Genomic DNA, 13,497 nt, shown 5'->3' with positions numbered 1-13,497 from the left:
AATCTGCTGTGATACACACTCGTTATGAATGTAAACAATGGGAGACGAGGAGAAAGAGAGGGAGAGAAATACTGTTCACAAATGTAAACACAATCAGTGAGGGGAAAAAATGCATATGATTGGTGTTTGTTTTGAGCTGTGACAAATTGTGCTGAAACATACGATACAGTCCTCGAACCCACAACTCTCCACAAGACCCACATTTACTCTGCTTGAGGGCTGTTTGTAAAATGTCAAAATTACACTTAAGACCTCTGAGAAATGTGGTTTGAAATAAGATAACGTACAGAGGAGGCGACAGATGGGACAGAAAATGAATACAAAGAGAAACATAAGCAAACCCTCCGCGATGAAAGACGTGAGAGATGTGAAGATGGAGCATGAAAGAGCTGCAGTTTGAGTGAGAGAGAGCTTCTGGTACTAGAGAGCTGGCCTGCAGAGGTCGAGTTCACTTCTCTTTGAGCTCTGGAGGATCAGGCTTCATCAGTGCCTTATTCATCTTTCTTTTCTTTGTTTCATTTGCTGCCCCCTTTCAGAAGGATGGCACGGATTGAAAAGAAACGCAAGCTTCCAGGTTTTTCTCATCTCTTGCAGATTGTCCTATTCAGTTTGATCCATTTGGTTGCTTTTAATAGGCACCCTCATTACAGGTGTATGTGTGAGAGGGATGATTGTCGGAAGATAATGTCTGGAGGAATGATTTGTCCCTGTTGCTGTCTGGCCCGGTTTACACTGTAATGGTTTCTGATCTTTTGACACATACTAAGATTAAGGTCATTGAAAAAAATCGACAGCAACATGATTTTCTTTCAAATATTAGGGATCTAACAGTACAATGAAATGGATCAAAATAATCAAATGATTGTAATAGTACTTATAAATGTATTGTTTTATTTTGACACTCTCTACAACTTCTGCACAACAAAACAAAAAAAAGCTATTGTAACAGCTTAAAATTACAGGTATAATAACCAAGCAGCAAATTTAGAGGAACTAGGGCTTTTTTATTTTGAAGCGGGAAAGTTTACCCACAAGATTACCCACAATAGCTCTTTGACTGGTTTTCTGGTGTATTGTTTATTTATTTTTCACTTTTGTCAATTAAGTTAAAAAGTTTTTTCCTTGCCACTTTCACCACTGGCTTGCTTAGTTTGGGACTTGGATTTGCTCTTCAGTCTTTGGACTCTCTGGACTGACACAGTTTCAATTTACTAGAACTTCTATGTTAAGCTGCTTTGACACAATCTACATTATAAAAAAGCTATAGAAATAAAGATGAATTGAATTGAATTATGAATCATTCACTGATTCCTCAAACCCCTCTTGCTTGACCATTACACAACTGATAGACTGTTTGTATGGAGGTCGGCAAAATATGCCCTGCCCAGTAAATGTGAATGGTCATATATCATGCATTTTACTCTGTAGACAGAGATGGGTTTTATTAAATGCAGTGCAAACACCAGTCTGGACGAAGAGCATTTTCATTCTAAAACACTGTTTAAAAATGAAACAAAACGAAAAGGCATTAACTTATACCTAAGTGTAAAAGGGCAATCCCACAACAGTGCAGATGGGAGTCGACTGTTTGCAATTTAAAGGACACAGATTCAGCAGTTATTATTTTTATAATGTCTAATGCAATGCATAAACCAGCTGAAGCTAGGTTGCAAATAAATAGAATTAGTGATGATAAGGTGCATGTTACCTAAAAACAGCGTTTTGCAAAATTAATTATTCATTTGTAATGGATGCCAGTACCAGCTGAATTACCTGGGAAATACAATATAAAAGGAAACATGGTTTTGAAAAAGTACCTTATCTTGATATTTACCTTATAACATTTTTTCAAGGTTTGTTTTTTAATTTTACATAAAATGTTATTAATTTATTCATTTTTTTTTGCAGATTTATAAATACATATTTGTTCAAAATTAAATGATTTCTGGCAGCTAATATTTAAATTTTTCACTGACGCTTTAAATACCTCTGTAGGACCTGAGGCCATAATTTCAATATTTGTTATCACACCACACTCCTTATTTTTTAATAAATGAAGTTTCACAAACTAATTTCAAGAGGAGCATGTGATATTATCGACTACAGGTGATCCTTAGCTAGCATATTGGATTATTCCAAAATCACTATAAATATCCTGCCTGAGTTTCATTCCCTATCTTCGTTTTGGAACCCCCCATAGACCACTCCTCTTTATCCTTCCTCCCTCCTCTTCAATTCTATGATCGAGCATCACGGTGGCTCAGTGGCTGTTGCTCCTGCCTCACAACGAGAGAGCCAATGGTTCAAGTTCTAATTGAGCCAGTCAGTACTCTCTGTGAGGAATTCGCATGTTTTCCCCATGTTCGCATCGGTTTTCTCTGGGTACTACAGTGAAGCACTTAACGCATACATACTGAATCAATTAGAACCACTATATTAACCAAAGTATAGGTAAAAAATGAACTGGGGGCTCTCGAGAAATACCTGATCTTGTATTGCTACTAATGCTCTTTGACCAGGTGGGAACCTTGGTCTCATCTATCTCCGAGCTCAGGGTTCTCTCCTAGGACAGCATGCCAAACCTCCTATCATAGTCGAGCATTATCTAAGTGTGAACTCTTGAAAAGTAAGATAAATGTGATTGCCTTTGCTACACTTTTAGCTATAAGGTTAATGTTGCTTAAATGGAAGGAAACATTTTCTTTTTTTGGATTAGTCCCTTTATTAATCTTGGGTTGCCACAGCAGAATGAACTTCCAACTTATCCAGCATATGTTTAACACAGCAGATGCCCTTCCAGTTGCAACCAATCAACGGGAAACACCCACACACTCATTCACACACATACACTACAGCCAATTTAGTTTTATTCAATTCACCTATAGCGCATGCCTTTGGACTTGTGGGGGAAACCGGAACACCCAGAGGAAACCCACGCGAACACGGGGAGAACATGCAAACTCCACACAGAAATGCCTACTGACCCAACCGGAGCTCGAATTAGCAACCTTCTTGTTGTGAGGCGATTGAGCTACCCACTGCATGGTGCACATAAATGCTTTCTAATAAATACACTTGTTAAATGTAATTAAACTGATGTATATGATTTCTGCAGTGTTAGCCCAGAACACATTCTCTGTCTGACAATTTCAACCTGCCTAAAATATTTTATATCTCAGAATTACACTTATGTAAATGTAAGTGCTTTGTGGTCTTTGTTGCATGCAAATACATATTCTATTCTATTCTATTCTATTCTATTCTATTCTATTCTATTCTATTCTATTTTATTAAATTATACTATATTATATTATATTAAGCATATTTACTTGACGGTCAAGGTGATTCAGAGTACCCGGATGAGCCTGTGTATTCAGCAGTTGTTATCTGGGAATAACATACTTGTCACGATTGACCTATCAGAATTGAGTGTTTCAGACAGCCGTGTAATAAATAAGGGACAATGAAAATCTAGGCAGACAAGTTGAATAAGAAAGAACAAACACAACTTGTTTTTGAAAAACCTAGATGTACATTATCCTGCTGATTACATTACTACTTGCCTCAAAACTGAACAGTTAGATAAAAATAAAACATTGATCTGAGGTTTAATAATTTACTTTTTTAATTAAACATAGCACTGACTGAAACAAAATGGCTGAATGCAGTCCATGCTAGCTATGTGGTGTTGCATGCAAATACATTTTATATTATTCCAATACAAAGAATATCAAAAGTCTGTCGGGCATAACCAGCAAAGTCTACAAAAAATGTATGGAATTGCTCTGTATTTTCCCCTTTCTCTCTCTTTTTGAATGAATTGTTTCCAGATTTGTCAAAGCTAAGCCCACAACTCAGCACATTCCTCCCTTTTTGATTTAAACTAGAATGCATTTTCTCTCTCGCCTTCTCTTCTTCAAAAAACCTTCTGTTAGTTTCTCCGGTGGCTGTCATTTAAAGAGCACCAAACGATCAATATGACAATGAGCCATTAGCCTCCAGCATTTATTCCAATGACTGTCTGTTGTTGGAGTCTGAATTCAACTATGGGCTGGATGATGGGATGAGACCAGAGGGTCAGGCAGGTCTGTTCTCTTTGGCCTCTATTGATCCAGAGCCTTGAATGGACTTTAATAGACCGCATCAGCATGCTAAATATAAGTCCCCATATGCCCACAGAAGACATAAAAACAGAGATAAAGCTGCAGTGCCGCCATAGTTTTTTCATTTTTGTCTGACTGTCTCTGTTGCGCTCTCTCTCTCTCTTGCTGTTTTGATTTTTATAGTCAATAAGTTATGGATAAAGTACATCCAGGAGGTTGTGATCACAGCATAAAACCATACTGCTTGTACATTATTCTGCTTATTACACAGCTACTTGCTACAAAACATAAACATCAGATTTAAATCATTGTTCCAAGCCATAATATATATATAAGCCATAATATATATATTTATTAATTCTTTAATTAACTCTTTCCCTTAAAGTTGCAAGCCGCTACCAGCGTGTTTGATGATTTTCATCTAAATTTGACAGCGCTCTGAATTTTTTTCTGCCAGAGAATATATGACCATATTATATATCAAAATAAAAAGACAACCCTCTGCTTAAAAAAAAAAATCTAACATTTTTTTACAAAAAATAAAAATAAACAGAGACAGTTGTATTTTTTTTAAAGAAGTACATTTAGTACACTTTACATACATGCACATACTGTACATTTGGTCACACACACATACTGCACACACACAAATGGCTTCCCCTACCATAATATACCTAATTACCAGAAAAATACTTAAATACTGGATAGCCTTAAAACCTTGCCAATGGCAGGGAAGGGTTTGGTAACACTTTATTTTGATAATCCATTTGAGTATTAGTGGACTGTCTGTTTAATATCTGTTGATGCGGCTGCTGAACAGACATTTAACTGACTATAATAAACATGTAAACTTAAACTAACCCTAACCTAACAGTCTACTTATAAGCTAATGAGAATTAATTGGCATGTAGATGCAATGTAACTTAAATTCAACAAATGGACCATCAAAATAAAGTGTGACCACTTTTCTCCTAATTAACAAGTTATCTCATTGGCGGCAGGGAAGTAAGCATAGACTAACCTATGTATTATTCATTCACAAAATGGTGCCAAACAGTCATAATAACGGCATGACAAACAAGCGGACACACACAGTATGAATGTGGATTTAAGTAAATGGATTTGGAATGTATTCACTGATGGTCAAGGTGATTAGAGATACCCAGATGAGCCTGTGTTATTCAGTGATAGTTATCTGGAAATAACATACCTTGGAACATACCTGATGTCCTCCATTTGTGTTTTGCAAAATAAAGTAATTCATGTAACACGAGGGTGAGTAAATGGTGTTTTTATTTTTAGGTGCACTATCCTATAAAGTTAAAACTATTCTGCTTTGAGCACAGTGTACTGCATTTTTAACAAAAGTAATAGGATATCATGGGAGAGAGGTAGATCACAGGTGTTTTGCTTTGCTGACAGAGACACACACGCACACACCCGCAGAGAAGCCGATAGATATGCTTCAGTCTGTTGAAAGAGGATGAGAATCCTTTGATAAGGCCCTATTGAAATAGTTCTGACCCCTGCCATAGACACATGCACCATGGGCCTCTGTGGAAGAGTAATTTGAGGAGTCTCTGTGTATGTGTGTTTGTGTGTTTTGCGCCCTTTTGGCATGATCAGGTCGAAACAGGAAGCAGCCATGACCTTCGAGGGCGGAAAAAAGGGTTAGGCATAACCTAAAATGCTGAAAATTGAATTAGTGCTTTCATATGTCTTGGAGAAAGCAGAAACCATGGTGCTTGGAGTTTGGTTTGGTAAAACATATGCACTGATAAACAGTGGTGGATTTAGCAATTTGGGCACCCAAGCATCAGCCAATAAAGAACTTCCGGTGAAAGGTTTATGTGACTATTTACAATTTCTTAAGGTTTCCTTTACAGCCTCGATGTTGTAACGTCATTCAAATATAATCAGTTAAATAGACTTAAGCATCCATTTGGTTGTTAAAGCGTAAAAAAGACGAAAGACCGTTTAAACGCAGGTGCCATCATTAGCAACAGGCTATCACAGAAATTCCATTGAAAATACTGGAGTAAAATTAATTTAAATTTTTTTTAAAGAATTTGTAATTTTATTTTTATGTGATTTAACCGCCGGACTGCCATGGCGGGGTGGATACATTTGCATGGATGTACTAATTTAGGTGAATTTGTATGATTAAAAATGATGATGCATATAATTTATAGAAACTTTTAGGTATTTATTGTGGGTCCCCAGATTTCCTGGGGCCCTAAGCGGCCACTTACCTCGCTTATTGGTTAAATTCGACTCTGCTGATAAACTTATATGTATATATGTGTGTGTGTGTATATATATATATATATATATATATATATATATATATATATATATATATATATATATATATATATATATATATATATATATATATATATATATATATATATACATTTTTAAAATATATTTATTTCTTTTAGTTGAATTCACTCTGTCGATATTATTAGCACCCTAAGTATGTTTTTTTTCAATTGGCCACAGAATAATCCACTGTTATCCAATTACTTGCCTAGTTAACCCAATTAACCTATTTAAGCAGTTAAAATTGCACTATAAACTGAATACTGGTGTCTTAAAAAATAGATGGTACACTTAATTATGGCATCATGGCAAAGGCTAAAAAAATTAGTTAGCCTATTCGAATTTAGGGTTACTCTTTTGTTTAGATAACGACTAATGGTATTAACAGCCATTAACTAACTAGCTTAAAAAAATGTAGAAAGAAAGAAGTTGGGTTTAGGTTTTGGGCTGAATACTTTATAACTACTAATGAACAGTTAATATCTTTATAATAGGCAGGTGATAAGCCAATAGTTAATACCATGAATTGTGACAGCAGGAAGCAGTCATTTGCTGTCATCATGGCAAAGTGATGGAGAATAAGATAATACTTTATAACTACTAATGAACAGTCAGTTAATATCATATTATTAGGCAGGTAATATCCCACTAGTTAATACAGGGAGTTGTGACTAACTAAAGTGTTACTGAATTTAGTTATGAAAGGGCACCAATGATAAAAATCATCTTTTGTAAGCTGTTTGGACAGAACTGTGTGTAGGTATTGTGTGTCCACAGTCATATTGGTGTGATATAAAGACAATAAGTCTCTTTTTTTATATTTCCTGACGTTAAAATAGGATCCAAATCCTTTCCATTTTGAGGCTGACCGCATTGTGATGTAGGAGTGTAGTTTCCTCACCCACTGAATTGATTGACAGCCGCCATATTAACATGTCTTCGTCGTAATGCGTATAATCATTTCAACAAGATAGGAAGTGCGCAAAGCAACTGGGATTAAAAGATCTGTTCAGCTCTCTGTGATCATCAATCATCATTAAATGTAATCTAGAATGAGTTTTACAAGTTTAACACATTTTTAAAACAGTGCATATTTTTAATAAATTACAGCAATTTTACCATTTTACTTTATTGCCACAGCAGCATGTCAGTACAATTCTAAAAGAAGACGCTTCAATCCCGGTTTTTAGATGTTAAATTTATTAACATAACTGATATCCATCTAGCAATGGATATTAACGTGTATCCTGTCACATTTGCTGTGCACAAATGGTGTGCATGCATCGCTGTGTGTGCATGTGCATGAAATTTTTGACAACATTGTGTGTAACTCATCATCGCAGAAAGGCTTGAATTTACCCCACAAAAATACATCAAATAATCATTGGGAAAGTTCTTACTGTAGTATTTCTCACAAACGTTATGTCAGATCTGCTTCCTTTATGTCTTTCACTGTACTGTTTATCTGACGCAGCCGAGGCAGAGATTGAGCTAAATAGTGTTCAGAGCAGAAAATTCCAATATTCTAAAAATTATCATAAATAATCTGATGAGTGTTTTGAGCTGAAACTTTACAGACACATTCCGCTGACACAGACTTATCTTAAATGCTGAAAAAGGTGTAAAATATGTAGGTGCCCTTTAAAACTTTTATGTTTAAAAATGTGTTTCACAAAGCTTTTCTTCATAAGACAGCATTTGGGAAATATTTGAAAAAGAAAGGCAATATTACAGCAGGGTTAATCATTTTGACTTCAACTGTATGTTCAAATGGATCCAAAAATCCAGACCCCTGCTTTTTTCTGTAAAGATCTTATTAAATGTGAAGGTCATCTCTGTTCTTCGTTTTCTGATTGCGTTACACTGTGAAAGATGTGGAAACAGACACAGTAGTCCTCATTAATACAGCAGTGATGCATGTTTAATGTCTGTCGATGAGGATAAATGGCTTTAAGAGACTTTGGTTAAAGGCGAGTGAATACACTTCATATAAAAATCAATAACGTTGGCTACTTATCTCCATCTGATGTGACTCATGCTGTCAAGGGCTGTGGAGCCCATTCTGATGCTATCTCTAAATAATGCAGTTTGTTTGTTTATTTAAAGATGGATACTTTCGAAGGAAGAATCTTCACTTTGTTGCTTTATCATTGAGAAGCATTTTTAAGTTTTATCTGTTGTATATTTATAATATTTTTCTGTTTGTTTAAGATTGGTTGATGTGCAGGGTTGCGTTTAGGTGTATCTGTTGTGATGGGGTCTTCTAGAGGGTGAGGAGAGAGAGAGAGATTGAGTGACTAATGGAATTCATAATTAAAAAAAGCTTTTAGGGAAGACCACTGGGGTTGAGTGATTAGAGCAAAGCATTTCATGCACACCCTCTCTCAGTTACTTTTACAGACATTGGATGCAAGCATTTAAGAATCTGATAAAAACCGAAACAAAATTAATACTTTGCTGGGCAGTATTACAAAAAAAATTCACAATATCATGTTTTATTTTATTTGGTATCAATAATTATTGAATATTTCTTAAAAATACATTCAGTATTATTTGTATTTTTTTTATTAATATTTTTGTGGCGAGGGGGCGGGGTTGAGAGCCGTGGGAACAGAATGAGGCTGCCGCGTAAGTGGATACACCTGTGGCGCTCACCGGCCTCGAATCCCACGGAAGGAGCTCTGGACTATAAGAGGAGGAACAATGGGGGGTGGGGGTGTTCGGTTGTTAACCTGAGTGGGAGAGTAACCCGTTCGTCTGCCCAGAGTGTCGGGGGGCCTGAGGCTGGCGAGGAAAGGATCTACCTGCTGCCGTTTCCCAGCATGGCGAGGAGCAGTGGACGCGGGGCTCACCACCAGAAAGGGAAAGTGCTGAAGGGAGCCATCTCACAAAACCCAGGGGAGTTGCCATGATCCGCCATGATGCCGTAGCCTGCATCCGTCCACTGAAGCGGGAGCCGAGCAGGAGACCAGAGATAACGCCAGCCAGCCAGGAGAACCGCCGATGAACACCAGAAGACAGACGGGTGGATAGATTCCTCCACAGGGCTTCCAACAAGTCGTCGCATCTCTCAGCTGGTGGAGGATATGGAGGATATATATATATATATATATATATATATATATATATATATATATATATATATATATATATATATATATATATATATATATATCTTCAGATGTTTCTTTGTATCTTTATTTATATACATTTGTGGTACATTTTGGTACATTTTGCCTGGAGCAAATGTTAAAGATACTCAGAACAATCATCAGTGGCTTGATCCTCTGTGATGAAAGTTTACCATTTATTTGATGATTTTGAAACAATCAAAGTGGAAATGAAACTATTTTTTCTTTTTTTTTCTTTTTGCTTTTAAATAATAGCAGGATTGGAAAATATTTTAAAATAATTAATTTCAAGTCAGTTATGTTAAAAATAAATGTTGGATCATAAAATGTAGAAATAACTCATGTGCAAGTGGAACATCTCTGCGTACACGGCAAGGGAATATTAAAAGCTGAGAAAGAAATAAAATGTCTATATTGAGTCCATCCATTTGGTCTAAAATAGAATGATCACATGTTTGGTTATCAGCTAATGGCTGTGTGTTTAATTGAAGGAATCTGAAAAAAAAATATTCATTTTTTAATTTATTTTAATTCTTGTTTTATTGCATTTATTTGTTACTTGAATTTTTGTAAATATTGCTTATAAGCTGTGGTATCAAAATTAGGAAGCAAGAATTGCAGTAAACTTGCTTGTTAGAAAATAAACTATAACATCAGTCGAAACAACTGTAAAAACATTTGTTTATTGTGCCATTTTAGTAAAAAGGTTGGCAGGGGGAGTACAAATCTGAACCACCAGTGTTAGATTATATCATCATTTGTCATCACTTTGACATATAAAATGTCTCATCATGGCCATATACAAAAGTAAATGATCATTTTGTCTATATACTCTGTAATTTCAACAGCTGGTTTAACATGTCGACTATAAATTGTTTAGAAATAATCAAGTACATTTTTCCATATTTTTCCTCTTCATTATAGCTACATTGAGATTGGAAAAACAGACTGTGGGAAATGTAAATATTTAGCATGAAAATTGTGTGCGCTTGGGAAAAAGTTTTTCTTGTTCCAATTCGTCTTAAGGAATCTGGTAGAATGCTGTAAGTCTTGACACTTTAACCATTTCCATTTAAAGGTGACATGAACATGCAAGAAATGGCTTTTTAGTAGTTTATATGTAGCTATTAATTATCCAAGAAATGTTTTAAATTCTTGGATGTCAATTACCAGATATATATTGGACTACAAAAAAAGTCCACATTTATTTCAGGATGAATGCATAGTTTGAACAGCTGTGTGTCCAGTGGTTAAGCTAAGTTCCACTACCTGATTCTCCAGCCAGTTTTTCAGCTGTAAGCTTCATTTGCAAAATCATTAGAGAATCAGGAGGAAGTCTGTATAAACTAGCAGCAGGGGAGCGCTAACAGCCTCAACAGCTCAATTCCCTGCTAAAGTTAAAATTTATGATGCCCTTGTTGTCACGTTTTAATACTGATTTGAATTACATTATTAAAACCGTATTGTGGCAGTTTTAGAGATTCTGGTCTTTCTCCAGTCATATACGCTATTCTCAAGGGCACAACTATTGATTTGTTGAAGGGTGTACAAACATTGCTGCCAACTTATGATGATATTGAAATGTTATACTCTTAAACGTTTTATTAAAATCCCCAAACACATCATGATTTTTTTTTTGCAACTGCTGCACATTGCCAGACTTGTATCTTGTCTGCAAAAATAAATAGATAAAATGTTTCTATAATAATAGTTATTATTATTATTATTATTGTTATTAAATATGTTATACAATTATTATTATTATTATTAGTAGTAGTAGTTGTAGTAGTTCATCCATCCATCCATGCTACCTTCTCTCCATCCATCCATCCGTCCGTTCGTCCGTCCATCCGTCCATCCATCTGTCCGTCCATTGTTAGCCTCCTTCCATTCTTAATTGGAGTGTGAAAGTCCAGTGACAGAAGAGAGCTAGATTTGATCAATAACAGTCAGCAGATGTTTGTTTTGAACACTATTAGGTTCCATTCTAATTCTAGATATTTTTTTTTGAGGATTTGTCTTACTTGTGAAAGGTGTGAAGCAGCTGTTCTGTTTCCTTCAAAACTGTAACTCTGGAAGAGCATGGAAATTGTATATGCTACAGCCATTGCGAGTTTTCACATGATATCACATGATTAGGGGAACACGCCCCCCCCTCTCCCATGACAGGCAAAACATTAATATCTTTTACGCCCCATTCACACGTGGAGTCAGCTTCAACGCTTCCCATTCACTTTAAATGGGTGACGTCAGGTGTTGCCGAACTGCATTGTGGATCCGTCGGCGCTGCTTCAGAGGCGTTGCTCGCTACAGAAGTTGAGACTTGCTCAACTTTTCAAGCGCCGTCGGAAGCATCAGCAAATCAGATTGCTGTATGCAAATACACCAGTTCAGAAAGTGGCCTATTGCTGACTAATTTAAATGGCTGACGCTGCTATGACGATCACATCAGCCCCAACTGAAGCCCTTTGTATTGGGGCGTTACAGACGCCCCAAGACGTCAAGTCACAGACTGAGTGATTTCTTCTTTTTTTTGCCAAAAAGCTGGATAATTGTTATACAATACACAATATATATTCTTATAACCAATGAAGGGGCGTGCCTGGGTAGTACCTCTTAATAGAAAAAACAGCCAGAAGGTGAATATTAGCATTATTGACCTGTACCAATCAACGTCACCTATTACTGTCAGTATGTTTGTATACTTTTTTACAGTTTTTATACGTTAAGTGCAATTGCATTATAAATTGAAATGCAAAGTCGAAGTAAAAATGGCAAAAGTAAACAAATAGATTTTCCCTACCAGCAAATAATAATATAAGCAAAAGAAACCGGCTGCAAATATAAAAGCTCGGACTTGCGTGCTATAATTCCGTCACAGATGACCAAATTGTTGAACAATATCCACAAGATAGATGTAAACATTTACAAATATTCATAGCTTGAAACTGATACGTAAATGAAAAGTTAAAATATAATCAACAAAGAAAATGCAAATGAAAACTATAAATGTTTAAGTAAGTGAGAGCTTTTTTATTGGCTATCTTATTCCTAACACTTTAAAATAACAAACACTGTAAAAATCTCATACAGTAAATTTAGGCTAAAACATCTGTCTGTCTGTCTGTCTGTCTGTCTGTCTGTCTGTCTGTCTGTCTGTCTATCTATCTATGTATCTATCTATCTATCTTGTCAATTTGTGCCCCCTTTTGCAAACTGCTGTTACACCTAAAACATTTAATTGTCTTTGTCGCGTGGCAGTTCCACACTTTACAGTAATGGTCATTTTGAACTGTCACTCACTGTATTTGTCAGTTTTGTGCTGCATTTTTATAGAAATCCCAGTGTAGCTGCCTATTGTTTTTTGCACAGTGAAAAATATGAAAACGATCAATTCATTTCCATGCTATTCATTTTACATATACTTTATATCATAGAGGTTCTGTCAGTCCAAAGCCACCTGTATGCTTTCTCTTCAGCTTCTGCACTAGTAATTATGGCTCTTCACTTTGGCAATGCCAGGAGAGCTTCAGATGGAACCGTCCCTTTTAATGTTTACTTTCACCTGTAGACTGTTGTATATTCTAATTACATTCTGCTTCTCAAAATATGTCTTACTCTTCCTTCCTCTAACATCTGTTTGCACTTTGTCAGCATTGTGCCTAATTTGCATTAATTATGTTTTTGGCGGCAGTCACCAGAGGATGCAGGAAAGGACATGTCATTAACTTGAATTTTCCAAGGCCGTTCTTATTTTGGATTGTAAAATAACTATAATATGTTTTCAAAGAATCTGCAAAGATGTACAGTAGCATTTAAAGGTACAATATATTATTGTACAAAATGAGCACAACTGTTAAACAACAAAGTCCAAGGCATTCGAAAATTAAGTGAAAAACATAAAATGAATCTTTAAAAAAAATCACTTACTTTTCAAG

At 35.8% G+C, this 13,497-nt stretch overlaps 1 long non-coding RNA gene across 5 annotated transcripts in view; it reads left to right on the top strand.

Annotated features, from left to right (window-relative positions):
• Positions 1-13,497, top strand: part of LOC141381177 (uncharacterized) — a 273,920-nt gene that overhangs the window by 5,474 nt on the left and 254,949 nt on the right. The window lies entirely within an intron of this gene.

Source organism: Danio rerio, chromosome 3 (assembly GCF_049306965.1).
Source record: "Danio rerio strain Tuebingen ecotype United States chromosome 3, GRCz12tu, whole genome shotgun sequence".
Lineage (NCBI taxonomy): Eukaryota > Metazoa > Chordata > Actinopteri > Cypriniformes > Danionidae > Danio > Danio rerio.
The sequence above is the reverse complement of the archived record's forward strand: the minus strand, read 5'-3'. Positions and strand labels throughout refer to the sequence as shown.